The 16,464-nt window shown below is 42.8% G+C and overlaps 1 protein-coding gene and 1 pseudogene across 2 annotated transcripts in view; one reads left to right on the top strand and one right to left on the bottom strand.

The window, feature by feature from the left end:
- The first annotated feature begins 433 nt into the window (after positions 1-433).
- Positions 434-16,464, top strand: part of COL6A2 (collagen type VI alpha 2 chain) — a 37,784-nt gene continuing 21,753 nt past the window's right edge. For both annotated transcript variants that reach the window (XM_060010199.1, XM_060010200.1), the window contains exon 1: positions 434-506. The gene's annotated coding sequence lies outside the window, so the exon portion shown is untranslated. The remainder of the gene's footprint in view (positions 507-16,464) is intronic.
- On the bottom strand, positions 4,922-6,119 carry LOC132423914 (histone-lysine N-methyltransferase KMT5B-like; annotated as a pseudogene).

The raw sequence follows: 16,464 nt of genomic DNA, 5'->3' as shown, positions 1-16,464 counted from the left end.
CCTGAGCAAGGGGGACGTGGGGAGGGGACGCCGGGCGGGAGGACCCTGCGGCCTCCCAGGGCTGCTCCCTCAAGGGGCGAGTGATTGGGGAGTCCGAGGCGCCCCAGGCCCCGGAGTAGACGCCGCTGGTCGCGGGGAAATGGGCGGGGGCGGGCAGCAGGCAGGGAGGTGGGCAGGCGTCCAGTCGGAGCAGCAGGCCGAGGGCGGGGAGGGGTCCTGTCCTCGAAGGGCCGCTCTCCCGCCCCGTCCCCAGACTCCCCGCACCCCTGCCCCCTCCGGTCCCCTCCCGGCCCCTGGGGTCCCCTGTCGGCCCCGCCCCGCCTCCATGCGCGGGGCCGCAGCGCCTCCCGGTGGCCTCTGTGGGCGCGGGGCGGGGCGGGGCGGGGGCAGGGGCGGGGCCTAGCAGCGGCCCCTCCCCCTGCCCACTCGGCGCCGTCTCGCACCGACTGGACCCGGAGCCTCTGCGCTCGGGAAGAGTCCGGCGAGGGCTCCCGACGCGTGGTCAGGTAAGGCCCTGGGCAGCGCGGTCCGTCTCGGCGCCGGGACGCAGCGACTTGGCGTTCGCCGCGGGACGCGCCCGCCGCGGTGCCCCCACTTCCACCGCCAGCCTCGCTCGGCGCCCCCCGGGTCCGCGCCTGGGGCGCCTCGCGCGGGGGCCCGTTCGTCTGTCCCCGCCTCTCCTGGGGCCGAGCTGGTCTCCCGGTTCCCGGCGCGGTGCTGAGGCCACGGCGCCTGCCGTCCCTGCCCGGGTCCCCCATCTGCAGCCAGACCCTTGGCCGCTCCTGGGCGGCTTGGTTCTGTCTCGGGCCCGGGGACATCTCCGGAGGTTCAGGAGCCCAGCTCACTCCCATGAGAGGACCCCCCCCCCAACGGAACTGAGCACAGGGTCTCCAGGGGTGCTGGCCCCCCGCCTCAGCTCGTCTGAGAGGGAGCGGATGTACCTCGTCCCCCTGGAAGGGCTGGCCCCTAGAATGAACTCTGAGGGGCCAGCTTCCCGGGCACTCGGACTGCAGGGGAAGAGGGGGTCTCTGCTACCCGGAAGCAGGGGTGAGCAGGGATGGGGAGAGCACAGGCCACACCCCACTCTACCCAGGAGTCATTAGGAGCCCAGCCTGCCCCTATTCCTCTGAGGCTGGAGGGGCGCACCGGCATCCCCCCAACAAAGTCTGCTGGTCGGGCCCCACACCCACCCAGGGCTCCTCACGGGCCCAGCAGAGCCCAGGACAGGGCCCAGCACCCACTGAGGGGGTGGGGAGATCAGCCGCTGAGAGTATCAGCTGATGCTGGTAACAACAACCAAAAACGGCAGGGTGGCGCCCTGGGGTGCCTGCCATCCTGCCTGGGGGCCCCAGAGAATGGTCCCCTGAACCCAGGGAGAAAGCTGATGGCCCCTACCCCCCCAGGTCACCCAACTGTCCCCAAGGGAAAGATCTGCACTTGTAGAGGGACACCCAAAAAGGAGGGTTGAGGGACACAGATTTCCCTGGGTTTTGTTTCCAGTATAGAAGTTCTGGCTTGGAGGCCATCTTGCGTTGGAGTTTATTCCCTGTCTGCCTCACCAGGGCCAGGAGGCTGGACGGCGCTGGGGGCTCCCAGGAGGGAGGAAAGTGGTCTGCCTTCCTTCTGCCATTCCGAGGCAGGAGAGCTGGGTGGGGGAGAGGGCCTGGGCCCCCGGGGCATAGGTAACTGGAGGGGCTGGATGCAAGGGGCGCAGATGTGTCCCCTTGGCAGAACGTGGGTCTCAGTGGGCCACTGGGCCACTCTGGCCCCCGGGAAGCTGCCACCCTGGGCTGATGAAAGTGACCTGGGAGGCCTGTGAAAACCGCGGCAGGTTGGGGGCAGGTTGGGCATGTCCACAGTGGAAACAACAGGGAAGGCAACATCCAGGTGAAAGCCAGGCTCCAGCCGCTGGGTCACCTGGTCGGGTGGAGTGCAGCCCTGCACCGGGCAGGGCACATCCACGCCCAGCAGACTCTGCATCGCCAGCCAACACAGGCAGCTCTGTTGTGCAGCAGGCCCGCCTGAGGCCCCTCAGGTGTCAGATGAGCTCCCTGGGATGGGCCGGTGCCTGGGAGAGGAGCAGGACCCAGGGGTCTTCCCGGGGCCTCAGCAGAGGGTGTGGGCCAAGCCCAGCCTCCTCTCTGGCGCTGCTTTTCATCTGTAGAACAAGGTGTCTAGGTGCACAGGGTATAGGGAGACCGTGTTTGCGGCCACGAGTGCTTTACAATGCTGGGAAACCTAGCTCTTGTGATTATTTTAAGAAAAACTCAAATAGTTTGATTCTTTTCCTTTAAACACAGCCCCGTGTTCCCAGTGGGTCTCTCCTTCCTGTGGCTCCTTTCAAACATTTGTGCAAAGCCGGGGGACCCTGGTGTGGGGCACACCTGCAAAGAAGCAGGGTTCGTGGGGTGCTGCCCACTGAACAGGACCTGGGGGTCCGGTCCCCGCCCTGAAGCATGTGCTGGGATTGGGCCAAATCAGAAAGCAACACCCTGCAAAGACCAGGTGCAGATCTGCCGCGGAGATCTGAACAGGCCGGCATCCCCACGCCCCGCCAGCGGTTAGCCTCCGGGGGCCCACTTTAGACCCTGTGACGGGCAGACGGAGGGTGGGCATCCCCGCTGTGGGGGACCGCACCTTGGAGAGCAGAGTCTGGGTCAAAAGTTCTGAAAAGTGTCAAGGCTTCCAAACCTGTTGTCAGAGCCACCAGAGGAGTGGAGACGGGCCCTGGTGCTCTGGCTGTGGACAGTGTCTGGTTTTCTGTCCTGTTTGCCAGTTTCATAGATGAGGGATGGTGCCTTGGTGGTTTGCCTGCATGTCCTTGGTTTTTGTGCAGCTCGATCACTGACCATTTGTGCTGCTGTTACTTTCCTCATCTTCCCCATCTTCCTAATGGGCGCTCATTTTTTACTACTTTGTAAGAGATGTTTTCCCCTAATTTTTCAAAATTGTGGTTAAGTACACATAACATAAAATCTACCATCTGAACCATTTTTAAATGTATAGTTCAGTGCTATTAAGTACCTTCATATTGTGATACCATCACCACCGTCCATTTCCAGAACTCTTTTCATCTTGTAAAACTGAAACTCTGTCCCATTAAACACTAACTCCCCAATCCCCCCTCCCCCAGCCCCTGGCAACCGCCATTCTACTTTCTGTCGCTATGATTTCTGAGATATTCAAAGTACCTCATATAAGTGAATCATACAGTAGTCGTCTTTCTGTGTGTGGTTTATTTCACTCAGTATAATGTCCTCAAGTTTCATCCATGTCATAGCATGTGTCAGAATTTCCTTCTTTTCAAGGCTGAATAATATTCCATTGTGTGGATGGACCACATTATGCTTTTCCATTCGTCCATCAATGGACACCTGGGTTGCTTCCACATTTTAGTTATTCTGAGTAATACTGCTATGAACATTGTTGTGCAAATATCTCTTTGAGACCCAACTTTCAATTCCTTTGAGTCTCTATATCCCCAGAAGTAGAACTGGTAGATCATATGGTAATTCTACTTTTATTCTTTGAGGGGCCACCGTACTATTTTCCATACAGCTCTACATTTGCACATTCCCACCAGCAATTCCAATTTCCCCTTATCTCTCCAACATTTCTTGTTTTCTGATACTGTCCATCCTAATGAGTGTAAGGTGATAGCTCATCGTAATTTTGATTTTCATTTCCCTAATGATGAGTGACGTTGAGCATTTTTTCATGTGCTTATTGGCCATTGGTATAACTCCTTTAGGGAAATGTCTGTTCAAGCCCTTTGCCCATTTCTGAATCAGGTTGCTGGGGTTTTGGTTGTTGAGTTTCAGTTCTCTATATATTCTGGATATTAATCCCTTATCTGATCCAATTATGTAGGCTGCCCTTTGACTCTCTGGATAGTGTCTCTTTTGTATTGTTCTGCATTTATTATTAAAACCAACAGTCAATGGTAAATGACAGACTGACTGCCTGTCTTTGTTCACTTTGGACGTTAAAGACTGGAATAGGAACACAGTATCACTTTTCCACAGCAGAGGTTAGCCCTGGCCTCTGACCCCCAGCAGCAGGTAGAGTCAGACTTCATGGAAGTGACAGTCACCATCGTGGGAGACACCCTCCCTTTTCTTTGGGCTCTTCTGTAGTGGAGAGGAGCACCCAGAGTTGGGCTGAAGACATCTGAAGACACAGGGAGAAGAGCCGAAATAATCAGACCTCAGACGGTACTTACGTGCTGAGAGGTACGTATGGACGTTTATAGTGCGAAAGCAGGTGTGCTGTGGGGACCATCAGGTTAAAACTTCTAAACTTTATTCCTGTCAGAGACAAGTCAGACTAAAGAGGCTACTGCTTTAGGGGCAACTAGAGAAAACTGGTGTCACCCAGATGCAAAACAGTAGCGATCACAGTGATTCCAGGACTTCAAAGCTCCACAAACATGATGTGTTTTCTTTTGCTTGTTTAGGCTTTCTTCTCTCTTTTCTCTTTATTCTTCATTCTGTCTTTCTCCAGTTTCCATTAGGCTCTACCTGCACTCGCCACTGGTACCTTCAAGCTCACTTCTTTCTCCTCTTCATCTCTCTTGCTGCTTTGAGGAGTGGCTGTTACAACACGTCATAGTAGAGCAACATTCAGAATGCTTCTCTATCACAGTTCTGATTCTGGAAACTGGTGGTTTGGTGAATTGCGTCAGCTCATTTTGAAAAAGGCAAGCAAGTTGTAAAAAGGGGGTGGGGAGCCTTGAGGCCAGACGCTATGAACTCCCCAAGTCCACCATCCAGCCTAACAGACTGACCAGGCGTGGAACACGTGTGTGCCTGTGTGACGCCACCTCGTCCTTTGTCTTCTCGTGGGACCTGACAGCATCATCACAGAGACGCTAACACCGTGGAAAGGTTTCTTTCAAACGTATGACGACCTTGCCTTGTTTTTATTCCTGAGTGGTATCTGCATCAGTGTCAGAACTGACTGACTGAATTCTTACTGCTGTCACCTAACATTTTAAGCCTATTTAAAGGTTTACTGTTTCTCTGAGTCCATATTTTCTATTGATAACAGGAGCAGAGGCAAGCAGTCCCGCTCTGGATTTAAAAGCGCCAGTTGCCGTCTCTCACAAGTGTAACGCTCGCAGAACTCATTATTGCCCCCAGAAAACCCATCTCCATAATAACAAGAATTTCTTCTCCAGGTTCAGTATCTCTTAGAGCCTTCGCACTTGCTGTGTCTTGGCCAACTGACACAAACCCACACTTGGTCTGCAGTCATGGTTTGTAAGTGTAGCAGGACCAAGGTGAGCTGAGCACGGCTTTTCCTTCTGGAACACACAGCACTGAAGTCGTTTTCTCTGGGTCCAAGTAGGATGTTCTCCTCAATTGCTGAAAGCTCAGCCACACAACCCACCAGTAATTCTATTTTGTCATTGTGTTTCCACTCTTTTGTTGCAATTATTTTGGCTCTATTTTGTTCTAATGAGTATCTGTTACAAGGCATTATTTCAAATCCACTGTCAGTTGCAAACATTCACAAGTAAATAAATACGTGTTCCTTGAATAAATTCTCCTGCATCATTTTCTTTTACAAATTTATTTTGTTTATTTATTTATGGCTGCGTTGGGTCTTTGTTGCTGCGCGTGGGCTTTCTCTAGTTGCGGTGAGCAGGGGCTACTATTTGTTGCGGTGTGCGGGCTTCTCATTGCGGTGGCTTCTCTTTTCGTGGAGCACGGACTCTAGGCACGCGGGCTTCAGTAGTTGTGGCACGTGGGCTCAGTAGCTGTGGCCCACGGTCTCTAGAGCGTAGGCTCAGTAATTGTGGCATGTGGGCTTCAGTAGTTGTGGTGTGTGGGCTCAGTAGTTGTGGCTCACGGGCTCTAGAGTGCAGGCTCAGTAGTTGTGGTGCACGGGCTTAGTTGCTCCTCCTGCATCATTTTTGTTGTTGCAAAGTCAGACATTTGACGGCTTTCTCCAAGTGCTCGTCTTTCTTAAAATGTTCGATCACTTCCTTTAGTTCTTCTTGCCTTCCTGTAAGAGACCGAAAGCTAGTATTCATTTTGTGTGTTTGAAAACCAAAATAGGGATCAAGAACCAAACTGGTTGCTAGGTCATCATTTTCAGAGTTCCTTGGTGGACATTCCAGAAGATGGTACATATCGACTGTGCCCTTCACATCCTGAATTACAATAACCTCGCCTCTTGTGCTACCCTGGGGTCCCAAAGGCAGCAGCCGGCCTGGGGACTCCTCATCCTGGGTCCCAAAGCCTCGTGTTCTGAGGCTTCGCTGCCTCCTCTGTTGCCAGGCTGCCCTCCCCTCACAGCCCCAGAGCCTCACTGCCCTCCCCAAAGATGCATCTCCGCCCCCAGTGAACCGCTCAGACCCTGCCCGTGACTGGTGGAAGGACACGAAAAGGAGTGCCCTGGACCAGGCTGAATAGTGTCTTTTGATGCACAAATTTTTAAAATTTTCATGAAATCCAGTATGCCTATTTTTTTCTTTAGTTGCTTGTGCTTTTGGTGTCATATTCAAGAAATCATTGCCAAATCCAGTATTGTGAAGAGTTTTGCCTTCTGTTTTCTTCTAGAAGTTTTATAAATTTAGGTCTTACACTTAAATCATGGATCCGTTTTGAGTTAATTTTTGTGTATGATGTTAGGTAAGGTCCAACTTCATTCTTTAGAATGTGGATATCCAGTTTTCTGGCACCACTTGTTGAAAAAGACTGTCTTTTCCCCCACTGACTGGTCATGACAGCCTTGTTGAAAATTGTTTGATTACATACGTGAGGGTTATTTTTGCACTCTATTCCATTTGTCTAGATGTCCCTGTATCCCAGTGCCATACTGTTTTGATTAGTGTAGCTTTGTAGTAAATTTTGAAATCAGGAAGTTTGTTCCTCACTTTGTTCTTCTCTTTTAGAATTGTTTATGCTATTCAGGGTCTCTTGAGATTCTTTGCGAATTTTAGAGTGGTTTCTTCCATTTCTGCAAAAGTCATTATTGAGATTTTGAGGGAGATTGCATTAAATCTGTGAATCACTTGGGATAGTATTGACATCTTAATATTAATTCTTCCAATCTATAAACACAGTATATCTTTCCATTTATTTATATCTTCTTTAATTTCTCTTATAAATGTTTTATATTTTTTAATGAGTCTTTCACTTCTTTGGTAAAAATAATTCCTAAGTATTTTATTCTTTTGATGCAAATGTAAATGGAATTGTTTCCTTACTTTCCTTTTTGTGTTATTCATTGTTAGTGTATAGAAATGCAACTGATTTTTGTGTGTTGACTTTGTTTCCTGCTACTTAGCTGAATTCATTTATTGTAACAGTTTCTTTTTGTGGACTCTTCAGGATTTTCTACCTATACAATCATATCATCTGTGAACAGAGATAATTTTACTTCTTCCTTTACAGTTTGAATGCCTTTTATTTCTCTTTCTTGCCTAATTGCTCTGGCTGGGACTTCCAATACTGTGTTGAATAGAAATGGTGAAAGTGGGCATCTTTGCTTTGTTCCTGACCTTAGGGGAAAAGCCTATAGTCTCTCACAATTGAGTATGATGTTAGTTGTGGGATTATTATAAATGTCTTTTATTATACTGAGGTAGTTTCCATCTATTCCTAGTTTGTTGAATTCTTTAATCATGAAAGGATATTGAATTTTATCAAAAGATTTTTCTGCATCAGTTGAGATGATCATGTGGGTTTTTCTTTCATTCTGTTAATGTGGTGTGTTACATTAATTGATTTTCATATGTTGAATCATCTTTGCATTCCAGGAATAAATCCCAGTTGGTCATGATGTTTAATCCTTTTTCTATCCTGTTGAATTCTGTTTGCTAATATTTTGTTGATGATTTTTGTATCCATGTTGATAAGGGATATTGGTCTGTAGTTTTCTTTTCTTGTAGTGTCTTTGTCTGGCTTTGGTATCAGGGTAATGCTGACTTCATAGAATGAGTTTGGGGGTATTCCCTCCTCTTCAATTTTTTTGAAAAGTTTGACAAGTATTGATGTTAGTTCAATGCTTCCTAGAATTAATGCTTCCTAGTTTAAATGCTTCCTAGAATTCACCAGTAAAGCCATCAGGTCCAGGGCTTTTCTTTGAAAGGAGATTTTTCAATTACTGATTCAAACTCCTTACTAATTACAGGTCTATTCAGAATTTCTATTTCTTCATGGTTTTGTCTTTGTAGGTTTTGTGTTTCTAGGAATTTGTCCATTTCATCTAGGTTATCTAATTTGTTGGCAAACAACTGATTCTAGTACTCTCTTATAATTCTTTTTATTTCTGTAGAATCAGTACTAATTTCCCACTTCCATTTCTGATGTTAGTAATTTGAGTATTCTCTTTTTTTCTTAGTCCGTCTAGCTAAAGATTTGTCAGTGTTGTTGAACTTTTTGAAGAATTGACTTTTGGTTTCATTGATTTTTCTCTATTGTTTTTCTATTATTTCATTTATCTCTGCTCTAGTATTTATTATTTCATTCCTTCCGCTAGCTGTTAATTTGTTCTTTTTCTAGTTCCTTAAGTTGTAAAGGTAAAGTTAGGTTGTTAATTTGAGATCTTTCTTGCTGTTTTATGTAAACATTTGTAGCTGTAAATTTTCTTCTTCATACTGCTTTCACTGTGTTTCATATGTTTGCTGTGTCTTGTTTTCATTTTTATCAGTCTCTGAGTATTTTCTAATTTCCCTTGTGATTCTTCTTTGACCTATTCTATTGGTTGTTTAAGGGTGAGTTGTTTAATTCCCACAATTTTGTGAATTTTTCAGTTTTCCTTCTGTTACTGACTTCTAAAGTCATCCCATTGTGATTGGAGAAGATACATTTTATGTTATTTTCTTTTTAAATTTATTGAGGCTTCCACTGTTGTTACACTTCTCCTCATCATTGCAAGCCTCCCCCTCTCTGGTTGAACTGACTTCCAGGAGATTTAAAGGGCCGGCACCTTTTTTCCCCCATTCATTTTTCTCTTTTTCTCCTTTTGGGAGCCAGACATTGAAGATTATGACATTCAAAAGCAACTGCATACACAGGGGAAATTAGACAGGAGCTGCACATGCCTGGGGGAAAGTGCAGGCTCAGGAAGGAAATGAGAAGACCTTACCTTTACTCCTCAGGCTGAACCTTGGCACAGAGACAGCCTACGACAATCAAAAACAAAAAATAATAATGAAAACAAACAAACAATCAAGAACAGCAAACCCTAGGGAAGGACAAGAATCTGATTTCCAGAGTTACCATTTTAGATTCAAATGTCCAGTTTTTAACAGAACATCAAAAGGCAAACAAAGGAACAGGAAAGTATGGCCCACTCAAAGGAAAAAATATAAACCAACCAAAATTGTCCCTGAAAAAGACCTGATGGTGGATCTACTAGACAAAGACTTTAACACAACCACCTTAAAGATGCTCAAGGAACTAAAGGAAGATGTGGAGAGAGTCAAGAAAATAATGTATGAACAAAATAGAAATATCAATAAATAGAAAACCTAGGTAGAATGCAAAACGATTTAATAGAGCTGAAGAATACAATGACTTTTAGTTACTTATTAGAGGGATGCAAAGGCCAATTTGAGAAGACAGAAGAAAGTGTTAGTGATGTTGAAGATAAGACAATGGAAATTATGAGTCTGAGGAGCAGAAAGAAAAAAGATTAAAGAAAAGTGAACAGAACCTAAAGGACATGAATACTTGTTTGGGGAGTCCCAGACGGAGATGAGAGAGAAAGGGGCAGCGGAAATATGTGAAGAAACTTCCCAAATTTGATGAATGACATGAATATAAACATCCAAGACAAGTACGATGAACTTAAAGAGACTCACACTGATACACATTATAATCAAACTGTCAAAAGACAAAAACAAAGAGAGAATTTTGAAATCAGCAAGAGAGAAGTGACTCATCATATCCAAGGGATTCTCAATAGGATTACCAGAAGATTTCTCGTCAGAAACTTTGGAGACCAAAGGCAGGGTGTTGATATATTCAAAATGCTAAATGGAAAAACACCTGTTGCCTGAAAATTCTATGTCCAGCCTAATTGTCCCCCAAAAGTGAAGGCAAACTTAAAACATTCCCAGATAAACAAAAGCTGAAAGAGTCCATTACTGCTAGACCTGCCCTGTAAGAAATGCTCAAGAGGGTCCTGCAGGTGAAATGAAAGGACACTAGACAGTAGCTTGAAGTCATGTGAAAATATGAAGCTCTCAGTAAAGGTAAATACATGAGCAATTATAAAGCTATTATTATTATAACAATAATTACTGTAACAATGGCATGTAACTCGCTTTTTTTCCTACATGATTTGAAAGAGTAATACATTTTTTAAATTATTAATCTAATATATACCCAAGAGTGGAATTGCTGGGTCATATGGTAGTTGTACTTTTAGTTTTTTGAGAAACCTCCATATTGTTTTCCACAAAGGATGCACCAACTTATATTCCCATCAGTAGTGCATGAGGGTTCCCTTTTCTTCACATCCTCACCAACATTTGTTATTTGTGTTCTTTTTGGCGATAGCCATTCTGACAGGTGTGAGGTGATATCTCATTGTGGTTTTGATTTGCAATTCCCTGATGATTAGCAATGTTGAGCATCTTTTCCTGTGCCTGTTGGCCATTTCCTCTTTGGAAAAATGTCTATTCAGTTCTTCTGCCCATTTTTGTTTTTATGATTGCTTCACAATACCGTGTTAGTTTCTGTTGCACAAAAAAGTGAATCAGCCATATGCATACACGTGTCCCCATATCCCCTCCCTCTTGAGCCTCCCTCCCATCCTCCCTATCCCACCCCTCTGGGTCATCGCAAAGCATGGAGCCCATCTCGCTGTGCTATGCTGCTGCTTCCCACCAGCCAATGATTTTACATTCGGTAATGTGTATATGCTGATGCTACTCTCACTCACCCCAGCTTCACCCTCCCACCCCATGTCCTCAAGTCCATTCTCTATACCTACTTCTTTATTCCTGACCTGCAACTATGTTCATCAGTACCTTTTTTGTTTGTTTGTTTAGATTCCATGTATCTGCATTAGCATACGGTATTTTTCTCTTTCTGACTCACTTCACTCTGTAGACAGACTCTAGGTCCATCCACCTCACTACAAATAACTCAATTTCGTTTCTTTTTATGGCTGAGTAATAGTCCATTGTATATCTGTGCCACATCTTCTTTATCCATTCGTCTGTTGATGGACATTTAGGTTGGTTCCATGTCCTGGCTATTGTAAATAGTGCTGCAATGAGCATTGTGGTGCATGTCTCTTTTTGAATTATGGTTTTCTCAGGGTATATGCCCAGTAGTGGGATTGCTGGGTCATATGGTAGTTCTATTCCTACTTTTTTAAGGAACCTCCATACTGTTCTCCATAGTGGTTGTATCAATTTACATTCGCACCAACAGTGTAGGAGGGTTCCCTTTTCACCATACCCTTTCCAGCATTTATTGTTTCTAGCTTTGTTGATAATGGCCATTCTGACTGGTGTGAGTTGATACCTCATTGTAGTTTTGATTTGCATTTTTCTAATAATTAGTGATGTTGAGCATCTTTTCATGTGCCTCTTGGCCATCTGTATGTCTTCCTTGGTGAAATCTGCCCACTTTTTAATTGGGTTGTTTGTGTTTTTGGTGTTGAGTTGTATGAGCTGTTTATATGTCTTGGATATTAACACCTTATTGGTCATATCATTTGCAAATATTTCTTCCCATTCAGTAGGTTGCCTTTTCGTTTTGTGGATGGTTTCCTTCGCTGTGCAAAAGCTTTTAAGTTTAATTAGGTTCCAGTTGTTTAATTTTGGTTTTATTTCCTTTGTTTTAGGAGAGAGAGCCAAAAAAATATTGCTGTGATTTATATAAAAGAGTGTTATGCCCATGTTTTCCTCTAGGAGTTTTATGGAATCTGGTCTTACATTTAGGTCTTTAATCCATCTTGAGTTTATTATTGTATGTAGTGTTAGAGAATGTTCTAGTTTCACTCTTTTACATTTAGCTGTCCAGTTTTCCCAGCACCACTTATTGAAGAGACTGTCTTTTCTCCATTGTATATTCTTTTCTCCTTTGTCATAGATTAATTGACCATACATGCATGGGTTTATGCACTGGGCTCTCTGTTCTTTTCCATTGATCTATGTGTCTGTTTTTGTGCCAGTACCATACTGTTTTGATTACTGTAGCTTTGTAGTATAGTCTGAATTCAGGATGCATGATTTGTCCAGCTCTGTTCTTAAAACTAGCATTATTGTAACTCCACATTTTGTTTTCTACATAATTTAAGGGACCAATGCATTAAAAATAACATTTGCTTGTGTTTTGGGACACGTAATTTTGTGACATCAATAACTGAAAGGGATAGGGAGGGAGCTTTTAAAGAAGCAGATTTTTTAATGTGTTGTTGAAGTTAAACTGGCATAAATTCAAATTATATTGTTATAACTTTAGAATGTTAAATGTAATCCCATGGTAGCCATAAAGAAGGTACCAAAAGAATATGCACAAAAGGAAATGAGGGGGCTTCCCTGGTGGTGCAGTGGTTGAGAGTCCACCTGCCGATGCAGGGGACACGGGTTCATGCCCCGGTCCGGGAAGATCCCACATGCTGCGGAGCGGCTAGGCCCGTGAGCCATGGCCGCTGAGCCTGCGCATCCGGAGCCTGTGCTCCGCAATGGGAGAGGCCACAACAGTGAGAGGCTCGTGTACCGCAAAAAAAAAAAAAAAGAAATGAGGAAGGGATGTAAATGTTTTACAACAAAAATCAGCTGCACACAAAAGAAAACAGTAATGCAGGAAATGAGGAACAAAAAAGCTATAACTATGTAGGAAACAAATAGCAAAACTACAGAAGTAAGTCTCTCCTTATCAGTAGTTACTTTAACTGTAAATGGATTAAACTGTCCAAGCAAAAGACAGAGACTGGCAGAATGGATATTAAAAAAATGAGATCCAACTATATGCTGTCTACAAAAGATTCATTTTAGAACCAAAGACACAAATAAGTTTGAAGTGAATGGATTGAAAATGTTATTCCATGCAAATAGGAACCAAAAGAGAGCAGACGTAGCTATACTAACACCAGATTAAAATGGACTTTAAATCAAAAAGAGTTACAAGAGGCAAAGAAGGACATTATATATTAATAAAAAGTTTAAAGCAACAAAAATATATTACACTTGTAAACATTTACACAATAATAGGCCATCAAAATTTTAAACCTTAAGAATATGAAACCTTGATCATGCATTGGGAATATGGTTGCCTGGCTCTTGGCATGTTTCCCCTCTGCTCACGTTGTTTTGTTTTAACGAAGGTGATATGTGGGAGCCCAGTTATCATGAGTGTGGACTCGGAACCATGCTGCCTGGATTTGGATCTCAGCTATTATCTGAGCACCGAGGACAAGTTACCTGTCTCAGTCTCAGTTTCCTCATCTATGAAATGGGGATTATAATAGCACCAGTGTGCTATCCACAAGGGCTCTTGTGAGGGCTAAAAGAAAAGATGTAGTATAGTGTCTGGTGCAGAGTAATCATAAGACATTTCACTGTCATTTCACCTTTTCTATTTCCTTCAAAGGCTTTTTGGTCCATGTTTTACACTCAGTTACTTACTTCTCCTGGACTTTATTTGGGTGTACTGTGTGAGGTGGGATTACTTTATTTCTAATCACATCGTGACCCTTTTCCCAGCCTTCTCTCAGTGCTCTGAAAAGCAGCCGTCTCATTTCCTCAGTTCTCATGTGGTGTTATGCCACTGCTGTGTGGTCTGTTGGCCATTCCAGCACCAAAACCACTGATGCTTTATTACTGTAATTGTATTCCATTATTGCACTTGATAACACAAGTTTCATCACCCCTCATTTTTTATTTTTCTCAGCTACTCTTTTTCTTCCAGGTAAATCTTAGATTCATTTTGTCAACACATAATGGCAAAAAAAGCAAAAAGTTTTATTGGAAATTTTAATCAAAATTACATTCAATTATAGATTCAGTTAGAAATAACTGATATTCTTAAATATCGTGTCTCTCATCCAAAAACAAGGTTTGTCTCTCCACTGTGTTCCTTAGAAACTTTTTCATAAGTCCTGCACGTCCGTAGATTCTTATTAAGTTTATTCCTTGGATTTAAGTTGTTTTTCTTGCTAGTGTAAATAGTTATTTTTCCATTACGTTTTCTAATTGGTTGTTGCTGATAGAAGAAAATCTGTAGATTTTTGTGTATTTTTTTCTTATAATTGCCTCATTGAATACCCCTTTCTCTCTCCCCTGAACTTTGTTCAATTGATTTTATTGGATTTTCTAGGTAGACAGTCCCATCTTTAATAAGGACAGTTCCTACCTCTTCCTTTCCAAGACTTACATTTTGTTTCTGTTTACTGTCTTATTGCATTGGCTTCAAATACAACAGTGAATAATATAATGAGATCAACACTCTTTGTCTTTTTTATTTTTTGTACTCTAATGGTCATTCTTCAAGTGCGGGAGTTTTTAATCCAGAGTCAGTTCCATAGATGGACCCCCTGAATTAATGAGGACTTTGGTTTCTGTATATGAGTAATCTGTGCATATGTGTCAGGTGAAACTGTCCAGATTCTTAAAGGAGTCTGTGACCCACAAAGATAAGAACACCTATTTAGGTTTTGTGTAAAATTTGATAGTGGCTGTTGATTTGAAATTTATATCCTTTATAATATTAATCCAACACCTAAGTTTCTTATGAGGTTTTACTTTTATAATGTTAATCCAACTCCTAAGTCTCTTATGAGGTTTTGACTTGTTTGTTTGTTTGTTTAACCACAAATGGATGTTTTGGGGCTCTTTTAGAGCAATTACACACATACCTCGTTTTAACGCACTTCACTTTATTGCACCTTGCAGATGTTTTGGTTTTTACAAATTGAAGGTTTGTGGCAACCCTGCATTGAGCAAGTTTATCAGCGCCATTTTTCCAACCACGTTTGCTCACTTTATGTCTGTCACATTTGGATAATTCTTGCAATATTTCAGACTTTTTCATTATTATCTTGTTATGGTGATCTATGATCAGCAGTCTTTGATGTTACTGCTACAACTCACTAAAGCCTCAGATAATGGCTAGCATTTTTTCTAGCAATAAGGTATTTTTAATTAAGTTATGTACATTGTTTTTTAAGACGTAACACTATTGCACACAATAGACTACAGTATAGTGTAAACATAACTTTTACATGCACTGGAAAACCAAAACAATTCCTTCAGCTTCCTTTATTGCAATGTTTGCTCCATTATGGTGGTCTGGCACCAAATCCACAGTATCTCTGAGGTATGCCTGTACATGATTTTCTTTTTTATATTAATGTGACTTACATTAATATGTTTCCTAATGTTGCATCATTGTATTTTTAACTAACTTCTTCTTAGTACTGGTTTAGTAGTCCTTAACATGCTACTATATTTTATTTCCTATTTTCAGTTAGGATTTTTGCAACTGTATTCAAAAGTGATACCTATCTATAGAGTTCCTTTTAGGGATATCTTTTATCAAGTTTTGGTCTTAGGTTTTGCCAAGTTAACAAATGAATTGAAAAGCTTATCTTTTTATGTTCTGAAATAAGTTAAATAGAGTAGTGTTTGTTCTTGAAAATGCAAAAGAACTCACCCAAAAGCTGTTTGGGCCAGAGTCTTTGGAAACGTGTTTCCTTCCAGTGTTTCCATTCCTTCCAAGTCAGAGTCCAGCCAGTTCCTCACCTCCTCTCTAGAGGTGAGACCACTTTCCCAGAAAACGGTCTTTCACGTTTACTAGCTCAAAGCTGCACTTGGTATGCTCTTAAAAACAAACAACAATAAAAACTCTCCTCATCTATTATTATTTTACTCCTTAAATTTGTATATTTCTATATTTGTGTTTACATCATTTTTATTCTTGCTTAGACTTGCTAAAATTTTTTCTATTTTATTGGCCTTTTTGAAGAACCAGCTCTTAGATGCATTTATTATTCTACTGTAGGTTTTTTTTCAACCAATTGTTTTTGGGGTTTTTTACCACTTTCTCTCTCTTGCTTTCCTGAGATTTATCTCTTTAAGTATTTTTTGTCCCTATTCTTTAACCACATGCCTAATTTGTTACACTAATTTCTTATTTTATAACATAAAGCATCTGAGGCTAGGTATTTTCCCCCGATTATAGCTTTGGCCTTCTCATATTTGTTTTTAAGTGTACATCGTCATTGTCACTAATTCCTATGTAGGTTTTGTGAGAGTTTTTCAATTTCAAGTGCTTTGTTTTGGGGTTTTTTCCCCTATGTCTTATTAGTGACAAATTTTGCATTGTAGCTCAAAGAATTTTATGTGTAAAATTTCCATTTTTTTAATAAATTAAAGTTTTCTTTGTGGCTTACTCTAGGATTGAATTCTGTAAAATTTTTAAAAGAGTGTGTGTTCCCTACTTGTAGGTTTTGAAAACATAGGTATATATGTAATATGTGGGTGTGTTTTAT

The sequence above is a fragment of the Delphinus delphis genome, chromosome 4 (assembly GCF_949987515.2).
Source record: "Delphinus delphis chromosome 4, mDelDel1.2, whole genome shotgun sequence".
In the NCBI taxonomy this organism is placed as follows: Eukaryota; Metazoa; Chordata; class Mammalia; order Artiodactyla; family Delphinidae; genus Delphinus; species Delphinus delphis.
The sequence above is the reverse complement of the archived record's forward strand: the minus strand, read 5'-3'. Positions and strand labels throughout refer to the sequence as shown.